Consider the following 24,959-nt stretch of genomic DNA (forward strand, 5'->3'; position numbering starts at 1 on the left):
TATTTGCCCTGAAGGATGCTGTAGGGAGAAACAGGAGCCAGAATACTTTTCGTCTCCTCCTCCCTGAGTTCTATTATTACCGTGCACTTACTGCTAATACAGCATCTAAACTTGCAATCTCGGTAACTATGGCAATAAAATGGGTGAGATTCCCTTCCATTATGACTTGAATTGTTAGGACTTTGCAAACAACACGTGCGTTTGCACAGGGGAGGGAGAGGACGTGCTCTGGGGAAAATAGTTATTTCAACTCCCTGTGGGGAATTTGGAGATGGTTGCTTACCGGTCCACATCCACATGGAGAATCACCACCTTGTCCATGTCAGAAGATGCAGGTGTGGTACCTGGTGGCTGCCTGACATATCTGGAGGCAACAAAACACTCCTGAGCTCAGTTGGAAGGGCCAGCTGCATGGAGCTTGAAAGTGATGGCAGGAGGGAAGGAAGAAGGAGGACCCAAACCAGGGCCAGCCAACCCTGGCTAAAAGGGTAAAAGTCACCAACTCAACCTTTGAGACATGGCAACTCTGCTGCCACTATTTTCTCAGCTCTTGCCTTACACAAGCTAGCAGAAACAACATATAAATGAGCAGACAAATCGGGCTTCAATGCAACTTTGTTGATGAATGCAAATATGGACGTTGAAAACACTTTTCACAAGCTATGAAGTGGTACTCGGCTTTTGATTTTTTTGTCCCAACCATTTTACAATGTGAAATACTTTTTTTGGGGGTGGGATATGATGCAGGTTCAATGGCTTGAACTCTTAAGTCAGGGCACCTGTTCCTTAGGCTTTTCCACTTGAGGCTGGTGCACTACCACGTTAGCCACAGATTGACGGCTGGCTTTATTTATTTATTTGTTTTGGTGATTGCAATAATTGCAGAAAAGAGTTTCACGAACTCTCCTGCCTGGGCTGGCTTTGAACTGTAATCTTCAGATTTCAGACCCATGAGTTGCTAGGATTACAGGAGTGAGCCATCAGCCCCAAGTTTTGTAAAACACATTCTTAGCTGGAGGACTGTACAAAACCAGGTGATGAGCTAGCTGTTTTAGGCCCAGAGTACACTGCTTACAATTCCTTATTTCATGTATATAGCCAAATACACAGAACACACAGACAGCTTTGGTTTGTATGATGGCCTGTTAGATAATCATTTTTATAGTACTATAGTTACATGAGTGTTAGATACGATACATATTCTTTGCCATACAAAATTTATCACTGAGGATGTAGCAACCATTAATTTCTTTTCTTTTTTTTTTTTTTTTGTCGGTCATGGGGCTTGACCTCTGGGCCTGGGCGCTGTCCTTCAGCTCTTCAGCTCAAGGCGAGCGCTCTACCACTTGAGCTACAGCGCCACTTCCGGTTTTTTTCTGGTGGTTTACTGGAGATAGGAGTCTCACGGTCTCTCCTGCCCGGGCTGGCTTTGAACCGCGATCCTCAGATCTCAGCCTCCTGAGTAGCTAGGATTACAGGCGTGAGCCACCAGCGCCCGGCTCAACCATTAATTTCTATATGTATATTATCTTAAGTAGTCATCACTAAAATCTACTTGATAAATGAGTCAAAAATGCTCAAGGTCGTGTTGCACATGCTCAGTATGACATTTTTTTCCCTCATTAACATGCCATCCTTTGTTATAGGACAGTATCTACCATTCACTAGCTCATGTGGAGAGCTAAGCCAGGACCATTAGACTTAACAGAGATCACCCACAGGACCCAGGTCTATTAAGAGCAGTCTCAGCAAGCTCCTAGCTACTTAGGTGGTTGGGATCTAAGGATCATGGTTTGAAGCAAGCCCAGGCATGAAAGCCCATTAGACTCTTATCTATAATTAACCTTCAGAACACCAGAAGTGGAGCTGTGGCTCAAGGTGTAGAGCACTATTCTTCAGTGAAAGAACTCAAGGATAGTGCCCAGGCTGAGTTCAAGCTCCAAGACTGACAAGAAAGGAAGGGAGAAAAGAAGAAAGGGAGGAAAGAAGGATGGGAGGAAAGATGGAAGGAAGGAAGGGAGAAAGGAAGGCAGGAAGAAAGAAAAAAGAAGGAAAGAAAGAAAGAAAGAAAGAAAGGAAGAAGAAAGAAAGAAAGAAAGAAAGAAAGAAAGAAAGAAAGAAAGAAAGAAAGAAAGAAAGAAAGAAAGAAAGAAAGAAAGAAAGAAAGAAAGAAAGAAAGAAAAGAAAGACAACATTTTCACGGCAAGACATGCAGGTCCATAAGAATTTATTGAGGAGTAACTTAAATGACTGTCATTCCCAGGCTTCCTGGTACTCCCTTTTGGTCTTAACCTCTGTCTTGCACTTTGCTTTGGACTAAAGACACCTTATTCACTTCCAGGCTTTCCTGGCTCCAGCTGTCCCCTTGCGATTCCATCCTCTTCCACCACCTTTCCAGTCTCTTTCCTCCCCACACATGCCCATCAGTCGCCAACCACTCTCAGCCTTATTGTTATCACTTTCTACTCTCTCTGCACTTTTTGAGGAGGGGTTCTGGGAATGGTGGAGAGAAGAATGCTTCAGTGCTCCAGGGAAAGAGCACATGGTCTTTTCATCTCCAAGGAGATGGAGGATGTTAATTATTCTGTCCCATTGTTCCCTTCCAGCTTCAATGAGGAGACTATAAGTTCGGTCACAGATGCCCTTGATTCTCTTATCAGGTGTTTGCCCTTGGGAAAGCCACCTCGCCTCTCTAGGCCATTGTTGCCATGTGAAAAGAAATTCTCTCCAGAGATCACTGCACACAGCCCTTCCTTCTCTGCTCCCAAGGAACTGGCACATCTGTTTTTGGATCCATAACTTTACAGAGTTTTATGAGAAATTCCTCCCCACTCCCCCACTCCCCCCCCCCCCACGCCGCCCCCAGTCCCTAGGAAATTACTGCTACATTTTCTTTGGAAAGAACATTAGCCAGGCCCTGTGTGCTAAGCAAATGCATTCAGCTTCCCTATCTGATTTCTCTTTTTTCTCATTTGTCAGCAAAGGAGAAACCTCCTAGCTATTAATCAAACTCCTGGCTGTGGATAGCTTTAATTGCAGAACCCATGGCTGGATGAAGAATGCTCAACTTTTCCAGAGAAAGCCGGCTGCCTAGCACAGAAGAGAAACAATTAATTACCTGCTTCTCTTGTCCCCAACAGAGATGCAGATGAACTAACAATATTGCTGTTGGCACCAAATTTCCCCTTCCCAAGGTGGAAGAAGGCTAATGAAAATTCAGTCAGCATTCATGAACATGTATGCTCAGAAGTTCAGCAACCACGCTCTTGTGAGACCAAAGATTTCATGTCTGACTGGCATCTTTACCTTATGACGGACATTCCCAGGCTCCAGATAAAGGATGTTGGATTTAGAGGGGGAAAAATAAGCTGAGGGAAAGGTGTAACTTAAAAAAAAAATTAGGCATCAGATGGAGGTAGAGTTGTAGGTGAGATCTGTGGGAAAGACACTGCATCTTAATGGAAAAGAAAGCCCCCAAGCATACTTGGACTCTAATCTCTGTAGGCTTTCAAGAACCATTGAGAATATGATAAAGAAATCTTGGTATTGAGTGAGGCTTACTAAAATGATTTTAATAGTAGTTTCTTCCTTACTGTCTTCATTACTAATAGCCTATGGCTTCCTTCAAACTTTTGAATTTGATTGATGATGTAGAAGAGATTGCAAAAGGAGGGAGAATCAAACCCAGATTTGGAAATTGTTCAAAATAAAGATCATATATTGGACTTAATTATGTAACTGTAACTACCCCCCACCCCTGCTCATCACCTTTTCAACAAAATTTAAAAAAGAAAAAGAAAAAAAAGGGATCCTATATTAGAATGCTATAGGAGCAAGTACTGAGATGCTTTTTAATAAATTATCAGTTGCTACAAGGATAGGATAATTGTAAAGTTCTTTTTGGAATTGTGTGCCAGGAACTACGTTATCTTTCTCTGCAATATCAATATCTCACTGACACCTAGCCCAGAGGAAGTGTGAAAGACAGGCTTGTAAACTCTTTTCCTGAATCAAATTTAACTTTGCACTTCTGATGTAAATCCTCAGAGGGGACATAGTAATTTGAGTATGAGCCTGAAGTAGACTACCCTGCATCTAGACCTTGGCATTTTTTCTCCTAGGTGGGTGAAATGGGCAGGTGGTGTAAACTCAGTATTTCTCAGTTTCCTTGGTACAATTTTCTAAAGACACAGTGAGCTTATAAATACAAAATGCTTGCAACTGAGCTTTGAAAAGGAAAAATAGATCTTGATTCAGCACTTGTGCTTATTTTAATTCACAGAATAGTGCCATGACCTGGAGGAAGTGAGTGGTGAATTGAAGTGCTGAGGGCCACATGGAGGAAATGGCAGAAGTAGGGTGCTAAGCCTGTCTCTAGGTCACTGCTGACTTCTGCTTGATAAACACTGGCCATCCATCCCCCACGTGCTACCATGATTCACACTTTTCTCCCACTAAAGGCTAGTTCCTTTCTTTGCCCTCCTTTCTACTTCTGCTCTTGGTGTGACTAGACCCACCATGACTATACTTCACAATGAATTACCACACTTCTGAGATGACCTTTGATTCCTTAGGAATTTTTTTTTAATAGACAGAGTCATGGGATGCCTTTGCATTTGCTGGATGCTATTCCACTGTTGGATGAATAAATAACTAGTATAATGGTTCCATTTGTTTTATGGATTCACATTATGAGGATAGTGATCTGTGGTTTGAATGGAGTCTCCAAGCCCTTTAAAGCACTAGATTAGACTCTAGCTTTTCTCTTTCCTTTCTTTAGTTCCCTTTTTTTTTTGTATCTACGTACTTACTTATTTGCAGGAACAGTGATGTATTTAAACATACAAGGGCCATGTTCACAACCAGATTTTTAGCAGAAGATGCTGTGTTAACTTGAATAATCCCACCAACCTCTCTCAACCTTGTTTTCCTTATCTGTGAAGCAAAGTAGTCAAGATGTGGAATGAGCCCAAGCATCCAATGTACCCAAATTTTTGAGTATTGGCCCATAGTCCCAGGGAAGTGAATTATCTGGGGAGGGGAGTGTTGGGAATGAATGTATTATACAGTACTGTCAATTCGAAAACTACCAAAGAGGAAAGTGAGTTTGCTCTGAGAAGTAGCCATAGCTCTTGTCTCCAACTTGTATCTGAGCTTACATTTCCCTGGTTTGCTTCATCTCTGCTCCTGGTGAGCCCAGGACATCTGTCTCACAGGGAATCAGTTTTTCCTTCCCCTGGGTGAGAGTGTCAGGTGTGGAGGTAGAAAAGCTATCATCATGCTTGCTGTCTGTTTGGGATGCTTGAGCTACCCTCACTCCACCTCCTTGGTCATCTATCAGACTTTTTCCAACAGTTTCAAAACGAAAACTGGGCGCGAGGGGACTCCCCAGTATTATAGTCAGCATCCCTGGGATGGACCAAACAGGACCCTCCTGGGCATGGACACAATGGTCCCACGCAGGGTGCCTGGTCTGCAGGGAGAGGGACTGGCCAGGGTTGCAGGTTGGTTGGGGGTGGGGGGGTGATGAGACACCAGCTCTGAGCAGCACCCGCGCGGTGCACGGCCAGCAGCCAGCACCGATTCTGAGCCACCTTTCAAGCCCAGATCTCCTTTCAGAAGGGGACTTCGAAGGGGCAGGGCTCCAACTCTGCCTGGGGAGTGTAGCCCAGCTTCTCCTCCGTGCACATTGCAGGACTGGGCCTCGCAGCAAGCAGCAATCCGAAGCATTTATACTGCAATGAAAGGGAAAGTGGAGGGAACTTGCAAGGCCATTTATGCAACAATCCTTCCACTCGCAGCTTCTCTCTGCCCACAGGGAGATGAATGGGCTGTTTGAAGTGGGAGCATTGAATGTCTTTCTAGAATAGTGTGTGTGTGTGTGTGTGTGTGTGCATATATACATATGTCCTCATATATCTTATATGCTTGTATTCTTTTTCCTCTCTTTTCCCCTTACTCTCTAAACTCAGTGGTATCATTTTTCTCAAGGATCCAGTTCAGGAGTGGAGCACCTCATAGGTAACATATAAAATTAAGCTTGTGTCTGGCTGGGAAATCCAATTTTTGTTAGACAAGGGCGGGTGTCACTGCTATACCATCTCCATCTCCACTTCACACACTCAGGCCCCTTGTTCCAGATGAAGGACCTTCTATGCCACAGGAAGGGAGGTAGCCAGGCCCCCCTGGATTTTTGACCAGATGAATCTGCTCTGAATTGTCAGGTGATATGGTAAGGATGCTGGCACACATGGTAGCCACGGGACCCTTCCCTCACCAATATATCCTCAAGTGCCTTTGTGTATTTGTGCTTTTTCTGTCTCTGGCTTATTTATTTTTATTTCCTTAATCCAATGAACACAATTTTAATACACATTTTTAATATATACAACTCTGTGAGTTCAGGATCAAACTTACTATCCACCAAGCCATATATCTACATCTACCCATCTTCCCTCAAACTATTCTGCAAATACATTATCATTACTGATAGGAACATAAAACATCAGATCAACTTTACAGGCAAATTTGGAAGATAGTGTACTTTATCTTTGGCTATGGAATGATGTCATTTCCAATGACAGTGCCACACACCCCATGGGCTATGCCTCAGTCTCCTGCTACAGCAAGGTGATGTGGTACAACAGGAGCTCCCCAGTCCTCTTTCTAGCACTGCCATCTGAATATTCTCACCTGGACTTCGAAGTCCCCGCTGTCATACCGGAGCAGCTGGAGTTTATGTTTTAGAAGTCTGGTTCTACACACAAGACATTGTCTGCCATTAGAAGATTGCACTGGGTTATGAAGAATATGTATGTAATCACTTCCAGGATGATGTATATTTTAGGGGAAGGAGGAGAAAAGATGGTTACCTATCCAAGGTTCTTAGGGCAGGGTTATCAATAAATCAACAGAAACCTGGAAAAACAGATAGAATCAAACATTTTAAGGAAGGGGATAGTCAATTCAACAGTCCCTGAGGGCAGTGCTGTCTTCTGCTTCCTAGAAGAAGGTTAGATCGAAGGATTCTGATGAATTCCCAAGGCAACACAAGAGGAGAAGTCAAAATACCCCAAAAGGTAGGATGATTTTTTTAAAAAAAATGCTACCTTATGTAGTGAATTGGAACCTCCTGTCTTCCTGCTTGGAACTCTATCTCTGAATTCCTTGCCTCAGATGTTTGTGTCTTAAAGCTTTATCAGGTTGTGACAGGCAGACTTGGGCAGACAGCCCTCTGGAGTAGTACAGATTCCATTCTCACACAGAGGCCGTGTTGCGTATCAACCCCCCCCCCCCCTTTCCTGTTAGCAGGAGTGAAGTGTTAATTATAGACATTCATGGACTCTGTGTTCCACAGAAGGCTAAACACATGTCTTTGTGTCTAGTTCAGCCCAGCAAGGGGGGGAGGGGAGAAAAGCTAAATTGTGTTTGAAACCTTACAAGCAGAATTCTAATTGAGGCACAAAAGCTTGGGTCTTGATCTTACTGGAACTCGGATTTCTCCCTTCACCTGTGTCCTGTTTCTCATAGCACAGGTTGGAGCAGAGCCTGCAGTGAGTCCTGTGCCAACGGTACCAAGAAGAAGGTGAAAATTGTGGTCCTCTTACCCCCCCTCCACCTCCAGGAGGGAATGCTCTGCTGTGTGCATTTATCTCTCTGATTCACATGAAATGCTCTAGCCCTGATCTCTGCGATCATCTCCCTGGCCTCTGTCTTAGCCTTTAAATTTTGCTGTCGGACTTTCCTCTAGCACTTCCAGATCCATCCTTCACTGTAATTCTCTCCTATCTGTTTCACACCCCATGCTCCATTGTAGTGCTCTTGGACTTGACAAGATTTCAGCCAGTCTGCCTCCTTCATTCACCTAAGCATTTGCTCCATTTCTCCATCACTCATTTTTCCTTAAGTTTTTCTTTTACTTAGTCTCGTACTTACCTGATTTTTAGTCTTTAATTGATGGGGCCAATGGAGACTAAATGTATAATAAGTTGACGACAATCGCTGTAGAAATAAAAGGCTCTTAGGGGCTGAAATAATGTCCTAAAGTCTGCCAAGATCCCATGAGGGTTCATTTAGGGGTTGTGTGATGACTGAAGACTGTGTGGTGACCAACTCAGCCTAGTGGAGAGAGGCAGTGTTAGGCTTAGGAACTGATAGGAAGACCTTCATCCTAATCTCAACATTGTTACTCAGCAACTTTGCAACTTTGAGCAAGACTGATAGCTGCTGAAAGCACTGCTGTTTCCATGTATGGGGGGCGGGTGCTGATGTCTAACTTTCACAGTCATCATGGGAGACATGATAATGCATGTCAGTGATTAGCACATCCCCATGTAGTGGTATTATTACTTTCATCAGGCCTCCTCCTCCTCCTCCTCCTCCTCCTCCTCATTTTTGTTGCAAATACTTGTTTGTGCATGGAAAGCAATGAAATTGCTACTGGTTTTAAGTATCCCTTCCATCAGAGCATTGTCACCTGCCTTTCAGGTTCTAAGAGTCTGGGTAGAAAAGAGAAACAATATTTTTTCTAGAGTCAATGATGGAGTCGTTAGACCATCCAATGAGTATGAGTCTTCACTATGGGGTTTGGAGCTTCTCATGGAGCCACTTATGGTGGGTTGCTCCTTGTCATTTGAGCAGCACTTTACATTAAAAAGGGAAAAAAATAGATTTCTAGGTATATTTTCCCATTTGACCGTCAGACTGATCTTCCCAGGCTACCTAGATAATATTTCATGAAGAGAGAAGCAAGGCTCTAAGGAGATGTATCACTTAGCTAAAAATCACACAGCTACACTTTTGAAAGCCAAAAATTTATAACCATACCTATCCAAATGTAGTGTTATTTTTCTACTTATCATTGCTCATTTTCTGGGTGTGTGGTACTGGTACCAGGCCTTGAACTCATGTTTTTATATTCTTGTTGGGTTTCTTTGCTGAAATACTGCTTTATTACTTGAGACAAGACTCCCATCTGGCATCTTGATGTCTAGAAGGAGATGGCCTCTTGCAGGCTGGTTTTAAATTACAAATCTCTGATCTCAGCCTCTTGAATAGCTAGGATTATAGGTGAGAGCCACCAGAACTCATCATTCCTCGATCTTTAAGAGTATTATCTGTGTAATAAGGATGGACAAATTTGCCAAGGACGGAGCTTTCAATTCAAACTCCTTACAGATTACATTGGTAAGGTTTTTGTTTTTTGCATCCCCTCCCGCCCTTCACCACCCCCCCCACCCAGCTCCTCCCCAGTCTTGGGTCTTGACCTCTGGGCCTGGGATCTGTCCCTGAGCTTCTTGCTTAAGGTGAGCACTCTACAACTTGAGCCACTGCATCACTTCCAGGCTTTTGTGGATAATTTATTGGAGATAAGAGTCTCCTGGTCTCAGCATCCAGTGCCCTATGTATTGCTGATGTTTCAATAGGACATTCCATATTACACTTTAGAGGGAACAGGAAGGGTTCCTTATCAAATGAACAATGTCACCCCCAACAGTTTATTTCCAGTGTAGTAATGAAAGATTGAAATTGGGGCTATGTCCATTTTACAATATGCTAATTCGGCTTCTGTAAACCTGCTTGCGCTAACACTGACTCTTCCCCTCCCAGAAATAAGTAAAAAGTTACAAAGTCCAGATGCAGGCCCAGGGACAAGGTCTGCAAATATAGATAAAGAACAAAAGAGTATGTTCTCCTGAATTCCTGTGTAAAAACTCACGGCAGGGGGCTCAAGACAAGGACCATCTGGCCAGCCCAGCAAACTAGGTCAAATGTCAACCAATCGTGAGCCTGTAACTATGTGGACTCCTCCCCCTAGAGAGCCAACCAGTTTACTAGTGTTACAAGACTTCCCACACAACAAAATGATTGCTGGAGTATATGATAATTTTTAACCTGAGCCAATCCTGGGGAGCCTGGGGTCTTATGCTAATCCTGTGGCTTTTGTCTTTAAAAGTGCCTGTAACTGCTGCTCGGGGCTTCCAGTCTGCCTTGGACAGGAAGCCCGTTTGCGCAAACGCCTAATAAACTCCTCTTGCTTGTTTCATCTGCTGGTTTGGAGTCTTGGTTCTTGGGGTGCCCTCCCGTTGAAGAAAGCATCCTAGTGAGTCTGGGGTCTTTCAGTAATACAGGGAAACAAAAATGGCACATGGATTTTGAAAATAGCATGGCCTTCCTTATACAGTATAATTTTAAATTTTACTGAAAATGAAGACAGCCAAGCTTTCTAGAGCAGTAGTTTCTGAAAGAAATAAAGAAGAATGGGGCAATGTCATTCTTTCTGATGGAGGCATAGAATTCCATTGTGTATATATACCATATTTTCTTGATCCATTCATCTACTGAGGGGCATCTGAGTTGGTTACATATCTTAGCTATGGTAAGTAATGCTGCAATAAACACAGTTGTGCTGGTAGCTTTAGTGTGGTCTTGTTTGTGATCATTTGGATAAATGCCCCAAAGTGGGATTGCTGAGTCATAGGAGAGCTGTATGTGGAATCTTTTGAGGAACTACTTTCCCAAGTGGTTGAACAAGTTTACACAACCAACAAACAACGCAGTAGGGTTCCCTTCTGTCCACATCCCCACCAGCATATGTTGTTATTAGAGTTCTTGATTATAGGCATTCTAACTGGGGTGAGGTGGTATCTCAATGTTGTTTTGATTTTCATTTCTTTTATGGCTAGGGAGGTTGAGCATTTCTTCATGTATCTATTGGCCTTTCTTATTTCCTCCTCAGAGAAGTTTCCTTTTAAGACTTTTCTCCACTTATTAACTGGGCAGTTGTTTCTTTGATGATTTGTTGTTGGGGGATTTAATTTTTTGAGTTCCAGGTATATTTTAGATATGAGACCCTTGTCTGTTGTATGGCTAGTGAAGATCTTCTCCCAATCCATGGGCTTTCTATTGATCTTGCTAGCTATGTCCTTTGCCGTGCAGAAGCTCTGAAACTTCATGGCATCCCATTTTTCCAACCTTTCTTTGATTTGTTATGTTTCTCGGTCTCTATTAAGAAAACTTCAGCCTGTGCCAAGGAGACCTAGGGTTTCTCTTATTCCGTTCTGTAATGTTTTCAGGGTGTCTGCATCAGAAAGAATGACATTGCCCCATTTGTTAGGAAATGGAAAGACCTGGAAAAACTTATAATTAAGTGAAGTAAGCCTGGACCAAAGAAACATAGGTCCCATGGCTTCCTTTATTTTCAATAACTAATATATGTCTGAGCCAAGCAGAAAAGGTCAGATAAGATTATGTTAAGTGAAATGAACCTCAAGGACAAAAGTGTTTTTTTTCTTTCTTGCTATTGTTCTAACTTATTTATAAGTACCGTGTGATTTTTTTGTTGCTTTGTATGTCCCTCCCCCACGGTATAACTCTTATTTTCACTATATTTGATGTTTGTATAATTTGAGGAGTGGAAGGGAAAAAACAAATTGCTTAAATAGGGCTCAGTTTGACCCATTGCAACAATGAGATGTACAAGATGCTATGTCGAAAAATGTACTTTGCAATTTAGGTGGGGGGGTAAGGGGGGAGGAGGAGGGAGGAGTGTATTTGTGGAGATGGTAGGAAAGGGATGGTAGGGGAATAACAAAGGAGGAGGCAACAATGCTTGGTAAGGAATGTAGGCTACAATGCTTGATAAGAAATGTACTCATTACCTTGCTCATGTAATTGTAACCCCTCTGTACAGTATTTTCACAATAAAAAGCTTATTTTTAAAAAAGGAAAGAAAGGAAGAAGAAATTCAATAAACTGGTGGGTGGATTAGGACAAAGGAAAGGGAAGAAAGGTCTTTAAAATTGTAGATTCATCACATTCAATGTATTCTGGTGCCATTTTCCTCGCGACTGTTAGAACTGTATTCTAGGATTGTGGTTCAGATTCTGTAGAAGACATGGGCCTTCCTTTCTGCTACCTAGCTTGCATATTAAATCATCACTTGATTTAATTCTTAAATAGTGTCTGGGAACATCCCTGTCTCTCTTGGCCACTCTAAATGGGTCCATGTACTTAAGTACTTAAGGCCCTTCACATCTTGCCCCTAATTAACCTTTCCAGTTTTATCTCACAGTCACCATTCTTTTTCATGCAAACTGCCTGTTTTTTTCTCCTTTGTCATTTCCTGACTTTATCTCTTTGCTTGGCCAATCATGCATATCCCTACATCTCTAAATCCAAGTCTACTCTTCTTGCCTATGTCTGCTCTCTTCCACCGTTTGGGGTGACTGGAGGTTCACGTGCAGCCTCAGTCCAACCTGTTGGACACATCATAAAGTAACAAAATGAGGGCTTAGGGCATTCCATATCTAAGAGATAACTTGGTCATCTAGCTGCTGAGCTCCTGCGTTTTCTTAAGACAAAGGCTCTTACCTGGGGATCCAGATATCATCCCTGGCTTGTAAATATCCTGCATGTATTGCCCTTGCTGCAGAAGTGAGCCTAAGTTGGTGTTTCAGAAACTGCTTCCTCTTTTCAAAGGACAGATCTCTCTCTCTCTCTCCTCTCTCTCTCTCTCTTAAAAGTAATTATATATATGTACACACACACACACACACACACACACGTATATATGGTTAACAGTAATTGCCTACTAGGTCACTTATTACCAACATCTGTTTTGAATATCACACTGTTATTTTTTGAGTACTTAGAAGATATTTCTTTCCACAAGGCTTCTCAAAGTTTTAACATTTGTACTTTCTTACTACTTGTTGTCTGCCAAATTGACACTTTTGGTTTAGTTTTCTAGCCTGTCTGATTAGACTTTAGTCATTATTCACAATTGACCAGACACCATCTCTTTCAAAGAACCTTTTCTGACCATCAAGGCATTTCTTCTCCATGCTAATATAATGTGCACAGGGGAGGTAGAAAAGATTGGGCAGCATGATTACTGTTTGTCAATTACCCTGGTATAAGTATTTTTGCTATGGTTGAGTTCAAGCTCCTACTCTACTAGGAAGATATGCACAATGAATAATCACCAACAGGTATGATCTGGTCCCAATTCAGCCTGGCTCTGTGTGTGCAAAAGCTTTCACTCTGTCTTTTGCTCGGTTACAGCCATATTGGATATGTTTCATCCTTGTATTTGACATACTCTCATAAACCTGCTTGTTCATAAACACCAATCACATCCTTGTCCACTCCAGATCCTTGGGATTTTTCTATCTAAATAATATTCATTCTTTCACATCTGGAGATATGAATTTCTATCACTGGCTAACTTACACTTTCAACAGTACATGGACGCTGCTACTACTAAACTGTGTTGTACAATCCTGTTGTTTCAACATTTCTTTGCATAGTTAAAAGTTTTACACTACTTTTCTTTAATATTGCCCTCTCTCTCCTCTGTAAGCACTAAGAAGCAGATTCCATTCTATTCATTTCCTGCTATAACCCTAGCTCCCAGCTCTATGACAGACACATGGTCCATTTTTTATGTTTCCCTGTTGACTATCCTGTCATTCTTTTTGTGCTTCGACTTCCTGTGAAGAATTGGTATGCTTTTCCGTTATAAATACTGGTCATCAGGCAACCAATTTTCTTTTCCTTTTCACTTCAACAGGCATGAGGCTCAAAGCCCATTTTGCTGGTCCAGTATAATAAATGTATATTCTAGACAGTGTGTGTCTCAATCCCAGGACTCCCTCTCCCTGCATCATCTAAGTTGCTCTTATTTGTAGTTTTCAATTTCACTGGAGGTATTTTTGAAAGCGTCCTCAAGTCCTCTAGGTTACAAAGTAGGATACAGGCAAACATAGTTCTTCACTCCCGTTCTTTCCTCAAGGAACAAGTACTTTCATTACGCCCTACAGTAGGGACTCACAAGTGCCCTCTGAACAGACAGCAATGAGATGATGAGGACCCAGGCTTCAGGATCACAGTGAGCTGTGGAGTCATCGCTGGTCACTCGTTTCCAATGTAACTCAGACAAAGCAATGGTCTTTTCTGGTTTCTCATTAGATCAAGATATCTGTGGTGCCGGACAGTAATGTGTTATTTCCAGGCTAGTTATGAGGACTGAATGGGACAATGAGTGTGAAGTGTTGGCATACATCCCAGCACTTGCTCACTGCTCAGCCAATGCTAGCTTTTATAACCAATAATGGTATTGAGGAAGATATGACTGACAAGAGAGTCAGAGTATCAGGGACTTGGAAGGTCAGCTAACTTCCATCAAGGTCTTCTATCTGCTATATCTTTCTCTGGTGCTCTTCCTTCCACATCTCACACAAACAAGATCAGTGGTTAGTGTCTGATTTGCTGAGAGTTCCTCAGGTATTACTCTGGGGATCACCTTCACTTGAAACCTCCCTTGTTTCATTTACTGAAAGAGAACTTTCATTCGGCAAACTGAAGAAAACTCAATTTGTACGTTTCACCAATCAACTGCCACCTCAATGTGGCAATTTATGTAGGGAAGGGCAGGTAAAGATATGGAAAGCTGTTTATATCATGCTAAATATATGAGAATGCCCAAATGCAAGTCTATTCCTTAGCTTATGAAAGCTTCAAATCCTCCAGTTCTATTTTTCTAATTATCTCCTGGCTCATGTGACCTCCACTTGTTAACCAGGAGCTCTGTATTTTCATTTAAGGGGCCTAAGAGGTGACATAAAGGGAAAACATTCTTGGTTTGCCGATGTAAGAGGTAGGGCAAATTTGACGTAATGACCGTTCTTTTCTCAGACTTTCTCATTATTTTGCTGTGTGCTTACTCTTAGTATTAGTAGTCAAACACATCTCATGCATCTGCTCTGTATGGGATATTGTCATGGTAATATCTCTCTTCTGGGTGATACATGTGTCAATCTTATAGGTCAACATCATTTTCCCTTAGACTCAGTTCCCTCAGTTCCTTGGCTCCCCAGCTTCACTTGTTTTTGCTTCTAAACTTCTGGCTTGAAATGCCTTTCATCCTTCTTGAAAACCAAAAGCAAGATTTTATCATTTTATTTGGTTGAACAAGAAATTAGCATCCACCGTGTGTTCATGTTTCCATTTCTTTTTTCATTTGGAGATGATTAATCACTTCAGGCACAGTTTGATTCTGGATATATACATATCCATGAAAGGATGTGGTCACTGGTCTCATGGGGTCTATGCTCAACTCCATGAAGTAAACAAAAATATGCCAGAGAAAATAATAGTGTTTACTAGTTATGGAACATGCACTACATGTTAGACATGCTACTATTTTTCTCCATCTTAATCCTTTAAAAAGCCTGATGAGAAGATACGATCATCATTTTTACATATATAATGTTTTGAGTTATGATGACAATGGAATTAGAGACCAGGTCTTGATATCCTATCTTCAGCTTTCAGGCTTTGCTGGTGTGTGTGTGTGTGTGTGTGTGTGTGTGTGTGTGTGTGTGTGTGTGTGTGTGTGTGTGTGTGTGTGTGGCCCATTGCTATGGCAATAACTGACCTGACTTAGGCCATCTCTGTGAGCTTCCAGATTTCCCACAGATGATAAATCCACAAACAGAGGGGCTAGGAAATTTATAGATGTTAAAAAGGCATGAATAGAATGCTATACTCACTGGTATAGGGACAATCATGCTCAGGGGTCACCTGTGTCACATACTGTGTCTATGCAGAAGTCAAGGCCAGGCAGGGAGTGGTCTGAGACTCATGGTCTGCTCAATGCCTAGCTTGACCTTGAAAAAGGAGACAAAGTGTAAGAGTAAGGAACTGGAGATTGGCAGCCTTGGAAGAACCTGAGCATCTTTATTTAATTAACTCCTTTTGGGTTCTGTACTCTGCTTTCTATCATCATCAACAGCCCCCCTCCTCCCTTTCACTTGCTTGCAGGTTCAGTGTTCTTGAGCATGAACCTGACTCCTATCAAGATTGCTGAATGAGTCTTGAACCAGGAAACACCAATCTATCTGGACTGAGCATAAGGGAGTCATGGTAGCTTCTATGGTCTCCATCTTACTCCATGTCTTTGGGCAAGTCATTTTCTTTTCTCCTCTGAATTTGATTTTTCTCATTGAAAAATGTGTCTGTATGGGCACAAAATATTCAAAGTGGTAACACAAGTGACTGCTAATAGAAGTTGGCTCTTGCTAGAAGTATCTGGAAGGAAGGCTGGAGTAGGGGAGACTTCTAATCTCGGAATATTTTAATACTATTTTATTTAGCATATTTACATATATACAAATATAAACACAGATGTTTGCATATACTACATATATATATGTGTGCACACAAAAAGTAAAGCAATTATATATATATATATAACAGCTCTCTTTTTCTTTCTCTCTCTCTCTCTCTCTCTCTCACACACACACACACACACACACACACACACACACACACACTCACACACATTCCAGTTCCCAACTATTATATCCTAGATGCTCACTGTAGTGTGTTGATCTATGAAAGCCCACAATAGGCAGTGGTTCATCAAGACAGAGGATGACATCTTGATCATCTGGGTTTATCTGGACATTAGAAACATCTGGAACACAGAAAATATCAAGTAAATATTTCCTAAATTGTTTCCATTTTCGAGTGAAAAGCTGAACTAAGAAAAGAATCTTCTGAGGTGGGCTTCTGAAGCTTGGTAATCTGGATATTAAATAATCACATTCTAGTGGGATTTGAATCTTTAGGCAATGATTGGATCCCTCTGACCGTGTAGCCGGCTCCTGAGTGTAGGATTTTAGGGAGGTCAGAGTCAGGGTTAGGGATCAGCAGCAGGATAATCTGTTGGAATCCTGGTGGTGGAAACTGCTTATAATGTCTTCTGACCATTTTGTGAAACACATTGGTGGGATTCTTCCAGGTGTTTATAACGAAAGGCCAAAGCACAGCCTAGTGGGATTTCTTCTTTCCAAACAAGGCAAGCACCAAGAGATGGGAGGTGAAAACCTCAGAGAGATTCATGCATAGGAGCCTTTCCTTGCAGCTCAGGGTAGAAAGTCAGGAGTTAGCATGGAGGAGACTGGAAGGCTAGGGAGACTGGATCTTAGGAGCCATACAGTAGGCTTACAGGTCTGTTACAGGTGCCATCTCCACTAGCAGCCAGGAGCTGGGTCATAGGCATCTTATTTTTTTTTCATCTTACTTCTGTGCTGGATAGTCTAGAAGCAATGAGGAAGAGGAACAGGGGAGGAAGAATGTGGAGTAGGCTTAAGTAATGTCTTTGGGGCTTGGGAAAATGTAATTCTATTTGAGCCCTATGCTGGCAGTTTTGCCACTCATTCCCCTGAATTAGCTACCCCCCCCCCCCCATGAAATCGTTAGGCCCTAATCAAAAGCAGCTAATCAGGAATCAGTGGGAGCTCTACCAATTATTCGCGGCTGGAACCCAATGAGCTGAAGTACCCCAGGCTGGAAGAATAAAAGTAATGAAATTGAGTATCAGTGACACGCAATGCTGCACAACCTTGAGGAGGGTTATGGGCACCTGCAGCCCTTCCCGCCCTAGGAGGAAAAGGGACCCAGTGCCAAAGTATGGATGACTTGGGAAACAGCTTTGGAGTTTGTTGCTTTGGGTTTCTTCATATATATATATATGAGCTAGGGTATGAAGTGCATCCTATGGAAAAGTGGCTGGAGGTTGATTTTCTTAGGTGTAATAACATGGCAGAAGTACCTCTTTCAATTCATTTAAGAATTAAATTCAGATGCTGGGTACTGATGGTTCATGCCTATCATCCTAGCCACCCTTGTTCTGAGGATGAGGTTTGAAACCATCTTGGTAAGGAAAGTCTGTGAGACTCTTATCTCCAAGTAACAACAACAACAGCGACTGGAAATAGTGATACAGTAGCATCCTTAAGTGTAAAATGTTAAGGGATAGCATTCAGGCCCTGAGTTCAAGTCTCAGTACTGGCACGCGTGCACGCACACACACACACACACACACACACACACACACACACACACACACACACCATACCACACAAACTGTAACCAGATTCTTTGTTGATACATCCTAACCACTATCTAACCTGCAAAATCCAAGGTTGCTTCACATGAGTCTTGGATCCTGTGCTCAACAGACCACCTAACATGAGGTAGTTATACGTAATTGGTGTTGTCCCTGAGTTATTTTGCTCAAGGCTACTCCTCTACAACTTGAGCTGCAGCTCTATTTCTAGCTTTTTTGTTTGTTTGGTTTTGTTGATAAGGGTCTCTTGGCCTCTTCTGCCTAGGCTAGCTTCAAATGGCAATACTCAGATCGCAGCTTCTTGAAAAGCTAGAATAACTGGCATCAGCCACTGGCATCCTGATAAGCAGTTTGCTTTCTGTTTTTTAATTCTAAGTTTTGCACATCTTTTCCTATACCATTTAAGTAAGACTCAGTGCCCTTATTTAATCACAATTAAGAGTTGCTACCTGCTGGCAGTTTCTGGTTCAGAAATATGCATATGATTGGAAGGATCACCTAAAGTAGACCCTCAAGTCCAAATCTCTACTTTCACAGGAGGAGTGAACAGGATTGGAGGAAGGGGAGTTTGCTAGGGGTCCCTACACAGATTTGTGGTAGAGGTAGAACCAGAGCTGAGGTTCCAACTCTGGGTCCACTCTGTCTGTAGGTGTCTGGCCATTCGCTATCCTTATTGACAGTCCTACTTCTTATGAATTAGTGTTTGGCTCACTGAGATTCCCAGAAGTACTCCTCTGTCTAGATTGGGACTAACGAAAATATTTCCAACATGTTGGCACAGTCCCTGATTGTGGTCAGAGTAATGGGTCTGGGCCAGTCAGATGGCAGGATCATTTGGGTAGAGGGCTTGTTATACTAGAAGGTCTGTGTTTTAACAAAAGAGAAAACCCCTCTGTACAGTATGTTCACAATAAAAAAATAAATAAATTAAACAAATAAAAAATAAAAAAAGAGAAAAGTCTATTCTGCAGGAGATTTTTATTTATTTTTTAAATTTTATTTTATTGTCAAGGTGATGTACAGAGGGGTTAATTTATATACATAAGGTAGTGAGTATTTTTCTTGTCAAACATTGTTACTCACTCCGTTTTTCTTCCACTTTCCTTCCCTCAAAACTCACCCTCAGTTGTACAGTTAATTTCCAATATATTGTCTTGTGAGTATGGCTGTTGCTTTGGTTCACCCTTTGTCCTTTGTCTCACCATTTTGTTGTTCCCCTTCCCTTCCCTAATTCAGATAAATGTATAATACATAGGGTGACGAAATCAAATGCAGTGACAAGGGATAAACCAAAGGGAACAAAAAAGAAAAAATTGAAAGAAAAAAAGAAAAATAACCATAGTACATTAAAAACAACAACAAAGAAAAAAAAAACCTTGTTTCCATATCTTGAGAGTTCATTTTGCTTAGAATCATCGTATATGGTCATATGTACATAGCTATTGAGCTATTGTGATCCTCTTTTAGGAATATCCTAGACATCTATTAATTATTAAAAATGAGGGAAGCCATGGAGTCTATGTTTCTTTGGATCTGGCTTATTAGAAAAGGATCACAATAGCTCAATAGCTATGTACATATGACCATCTAAGATGAAGGAGATTTTTGCAGTGATGTTCTTCTGAGCAAGTCCTGGGCTTTGAGAGTAACTATTGATGAAAGAAGATATCTGAGGTCAGAGGTATGCACACATTTCTGTGCCTGTGTGTGCCGGTGTGACTATGCATCCATGGGTTTAATTTGCTATAGCGTATGTGTGAGTTTTGTGTGTAAAAGTAGATGCTTAAAAACTGCAACAATCAAAAGAAAACAGACAGGCTGGCCTGTGGTCTAGGTATGTATCTGTACTGTATTTGTTTAGGACTTCTTGCAAATTTAAGTATATTGTATGTCCATGCCTCTTAGGAAGTGCATTGGTGTTGGGATTATCACTACAACTATCCATTTCGCTAAGCATTTTTGTTTTGCTTTTCTTTTTTTTTCTTTTTTTTGTCGGTTGTGGGGCTTGAACTCTGGGCCTGGGCGCTGTCCCTCAGCTCTTCAGCTCAAGGTGAGCGCTCTACCACTTGAGCTACAGCGCCACTTCCTGTTTTGCTTTTCTTTGAGCATTATTTTCCTAGATTTCTGTCTTACATGTCAGCCTGTTGGAGAGTCTGTTAGTGTCTCTGTTTAAAAGAGAATGCATTGTCAATAAGGAGAAGGTGATGTGTACAAGGAGTTGAAGGAATTAAGTTCATTTTTTGGGGCTGGGAAGTTGGCTCAGTGGTAGAGTGCTTGCCTTGCATGCCTGAGGCCCTGGGTGCGATTCCTCAGCACCACATAAGCAAAAAAGAAAAAAAGCTGGAAGTGGTGCTGTGGCTCAAGTGGTAGAGCTAAAGAGCTAAAGAGCTGAGGGACAGCACCCAGGCCCCGAGTTCAGGCCCCACGACCGGACCCCCCCCAAAAAAAAAAAAGTTCATTTTTTTGTATTCTAGAGAGTATAGTTACTTTCTCCAGACATTCTATCGTGGTTGGATATCTTTGTGCATGTTTTTAAAGAGAGATAACTTGGTAAGTACGTATGATTGTGTGTGTGTGTGTGTGTGTGTGTGTGTGTGTGTGCATCTGTTGAATGCATGTTCATTGTTAAGTGAAGTGCTAATGTTTTAAAGTTATGATGATCATGTAGTCCATTATCTGAGTGGGACCGATTGATAATCAGAGGTGTTAGTGCATGGGTCTGAAATATGTCTTTGAATCAACTGTTATCTATATTTAATTTAATTTTGTGTATGTCATATGACAGAAATTTGTAAGACGTACAGGAGAGCAGCAGGAGCCATTAAATGATTCGGGTCTTTCTTAGGCTGCAGGCTTATAACAGAAACACTAATAGAATTAGCAGATAGGAAGAGGTCAATCCTAAAGCAATATGTTATTTATTTATTTTTCTTAAACCCGATTAGTGATCTGAGAAAAAGAGGTCATACATATCTTGTGGTGACAAAAACCCATGTGGTTTAAAAGAAATGAGCACAGTCAGGAAGGAAAGCAATGTGAAATACATTGTGCTTGAAACTGTCTTTCATGTGCAACAGTTGCTTTGCTGTGTCCCCTTTTTGCCTCCTGCCTTGTTCCCCATACGGGCACGGTAGTTGAGACCTTTCATCCTACCAACCTCGACAGTTGGGAAAAATGACTTAGTTTAGAGTCCATCAGGTAAGCGACAGACAAAGGCAGGGGAAAATTAGCTGCTTCTTTTTAGGTGAGTCAGACAAGAAATCACAGGGTTGCCTTTAGCGTTCTTAGAATTTTCTCACACCTCGGTTTTTTGCACACAACCCTGGGATTGAGAAATCCAGTTGCTTAGTTTTCTCTGGCTTTGCAGACGGTAGTGCAGAGAAGAGGGTGTGGCTTTTCCTTCTAGTCTACCACACTGGTGTCACAATTTCTCCATGGATTATCTTTCAGTCAGGAAAATGACTTTTGAAGCATGTTAGCTCTGTTCCTTGCAGTAGAATGTCTACTGCTGCTACCTCTAAATGGCATAATGGTACGAAGAATACCGCTAGTAACAACGGTCCCTGGTAAAGATGGCTGCAAATTCTCCAGCAAAATTCCATTGAAAGATGGAGACTAATTTCCTTCTTTTGAATCTAAGCTAGCTTTCTAATTAATTAATTTATTTTTACCAAGCGAACATTTCAAAGGCAATGGTCTGCTTCTTCTGAAGCAACCTTGTAGGAAGTGTTTTGTCCATGAAAAAGCACAAGCCACACCAAGGGAAAAACCACATTGGGAAATCTGGTCTTTGTAAGGTCTTATGCTCAGCTGGGCTGAGTTGAGCCCCTGGGTAACAGCTGAGCATCTCTATCCTATACAAATGACATTCCAGCCTAAGTACCAGATGAGTATTAAAGATGCCATTTTTGTAGTTGTTTGTTCTACTAAGTGCCCTGTGGATCAGAAACATACCTCTTAGCATACTTGTCGAGAGCCCTGCAGGGAGTCTCTCTGCATGATAAGCTTGGCTATCTCGCTGGAACATCTCTCAAGGCTATTTACAGAATCTGGTCTTTGCATCCTGCCCCAAACAAAGACCCGGTAGCTGCTATTGACCACCTTTTCACATTGCCCTAAGCAAGCATCCTGCAGCTGCTACGCCCAATGAAAAAGCTTCCTTATTCTAAGCATATAAATACCCCTGTGTGAAAAATAAAATTTGGCAGCTTGATCAGAATCCTTGTCTTGCTGTCCTTCTTCGTGTCTCTTGTCCCTTCATTCCTTCTCGCTTAGGTTCACTGCCCTGGTTGAAGTCCTGCGGGTCGGGACACATACTCTTTTTGACATGCAACATACAATGGTTGTATGGCAGTACTAAGTTTTGGAGCAGTTTCTTCCATGTATCAATAGATAATTGGAACAAAGTATGAAAAAATATCTATATCTTATATTGAGCTACTGCTGTTTGATGGAGTGTGTTCTTAGAACTCTTTGTTTGTATTTTTATAGGTACATATTTATACACATACATCTACATGTCTACATCATCATATGCCTCTATAAAATTGTATCTTACTGAAACTAAAGGATCTTGGAAGCTTCCATTGTTCATCTTGTACACAGGAAGATGTTGAGAAAGACTGTGTAGAAGTGTGGAAGACATACATTCAGACTTTATACCTAAGTACTATTACTTCTGTGTGTGTGTGTGTGTGTGTGTGTGTGTGTGTGTGCACGCGCGCGTGCATGTGTATATGTGAGTCATGGGGCTTGAACTCTGGGCCTGGGTGCTGTCTCTGAGTTCTTCAGCTCAAGGCTAGTGCTCTACCACTTGAGCCACAGCACCACTTGTGGTTTTCTGGTGGTCAAGAGTCTCATGGACTTTCCTGCCTGGGCTGGATTTGACCCATGATCCTCAGATCTCAGCCTCCTAAGTAGCTAAGATTTTAGGCATAAGCCACCAGCACCTGGCTTGCTGTTACTTCTTAGGTGCTCTCTTTCCCAACAGTTCTGTGACAGCATTAATGTTAATAACATGCCTCTTGTTTTGCTTGGAATAGTTTTTCCACCCACCTCATTTTTACCCTGACTGACAGATTCCTCCTGCAGTTTTATGGTCTATTTCAAGAACTGTAACCATGTCATACCAAATTCATGTAGATGTCCCTAGCAAGTGCTACATTGTCTTCTACTTGCTACATGAAAACAAGCAAGTTATTCAACTAATGCTGTTTTCTCACTGGTAACATCAGTTAACATAGCTTTCTTAGGAGTGTGTTGTGAAGATTCAATGGGTTAACAGATGCCAAAATATACCATATCTGGAAGGCCATAATGCCCACAGTAGCCAACTTCAACAGATGAACTAAAGGCCCAAATACTGTTTCCATGATCTGTTACTTTGATCTGTATATGTCTGTGGGTATAGGAGTTCACTATTCAGTGGAACAGACTGAGATGAAGGAACTCCTATGTTAATGAGATTCCTGGCAGGTAAAGAGGCAGCAGCAGGCTTTTTGGGGTCTCAGAAAGGGGCCCTTATAGAGCTCGACATGAGCAATTTCCTTGAGATGCAATGAACTCTATAGAAGGAGAATGTATGAGGTAAAGTAAGAAAAAATCTGGGCCTATCAGGCAAGAATGAGCTTGAATGGAGTGGTGAAGAATGTCAGTATCAGGGCGTAGCAGACTCAGGAGAAGATAGTTGGAAATAGTAGCAGGGGGTCAGGGGATGTTCATGAAAGGCATTTAGAAACTTTGAATCCTAGCTGAGCACCTTATCCCAAGGTCAACGGGATGCAGGATGCTGTTAAAGGGCTGATATCGGTTAATGTGGATGAATGACTTCAGGACTGTCCCAGAAAGGAAAGGATTGAAGACAGCGAGGTAGATTTGTGTTTTGTTTCAGTTTTCAAGGATAAGGTTATGGTAGGGTGATTCAGGGCATGAAGGTGAGCTTTCGAGTGATGTTAAAGCAAAAAAAAAAAAAAAAAGAGGGAAACTTGACTGACTGAGAGAAGTAAAGGAATGGAATCTGTATTAATACCTGGGTTGTTTACTTTGACAGCTCCTGTTGGTATCTTACAATCGAAAACACTAAGAGACCACAAAAGAAAGAGCAGTTTTTTTTCCCCCTGGAGATGCAAGAAAACAGTGGGTCCTATGAGGAGAGCGATGGGCCCCTCAGTGCAGATATCAGAGGTCCACAGGAGATTCAAGTCAAAAGGGTCCCCGCAAACATAGCTGAGCCTGGGAAGGAAGCTGAACTCTAATTGAGCTGAACCTACACTGGCATAACGAGTGTGGCTTTTAACATAAAGCAATGCTACAGTGAAGCTGTCAGGAAAGCAGGGGGCGGAAGAGGTAAGCTGCGAGGTTTCAAGAAGAAGATTGAAGCAGTTTTCTGTGGCTGGAAATGAGTCATTTGTCAGCAATGCCGAAGTGCTGTCAGCTCTACCGAGAGAGAGATGATGGGGCACCCTGGAGGAAGGGCTGATGAGTGTCAACCTCCAGTCACCAGAGGTCATGTGTGGGGTGAGAAGTGTCAATCATAGCATATCCTTTGCCTGACCTGGGTTAGAGGAAAACCAAGGTCATTGCAGAGAGCTAGCTCTGAAATCAAGGACACTTGCTACCAGTCTCTCTCCGGAAAGAACAGATGTTCTCAGCATTCTCCTAGACAGTTCCTAGCTTTCATTCTTCCCAGGAGATTTGCACTTCCAAAGAACAGAGGGAGAACAACACTTAGGGGAAAAGAACCAAGGGATAAGAGTGGTACTAGTGGACAGAGCATTGTACAAGGGGCTCTGCAAAGTACATGTTCATCTCCACCCAGTTGCAATTGTCCAACTCCTTCCCCAAGTCTAAAAGCTTGGCATTAATCCCAGGGAAGGCTGATCTGCTCTAGATGCTGAGGTCTCTGCTGTGAAAGCCACAGCTTTTCCTCTATGTTCTATCTGCTGTGCACGATCTATCTCTGGGAAGCTTCCTTGAGCTATGGCTTGGGTTCCTATGTGGTGAGTCTTCCCTGTTCCATTGCTGTGTTCTAACATTCTCACTG

Source organism: Dipodomys spectabilis, unplaced genomic scaffold (assembly GCF_019054845.1).
Source record: "Dipodomys spectabilis isolate Male_0828 unplaced genomic scaffold, ASM1905484v1 ptg000046l, whole genome shotgun sequence".
Taxonomy (NCBI): Eukaryota; Metazoa; Chordata; class Mammalia; order Rodentia; family Heteromyidae; genus Dipodomys; species Dipodomys spectabilis.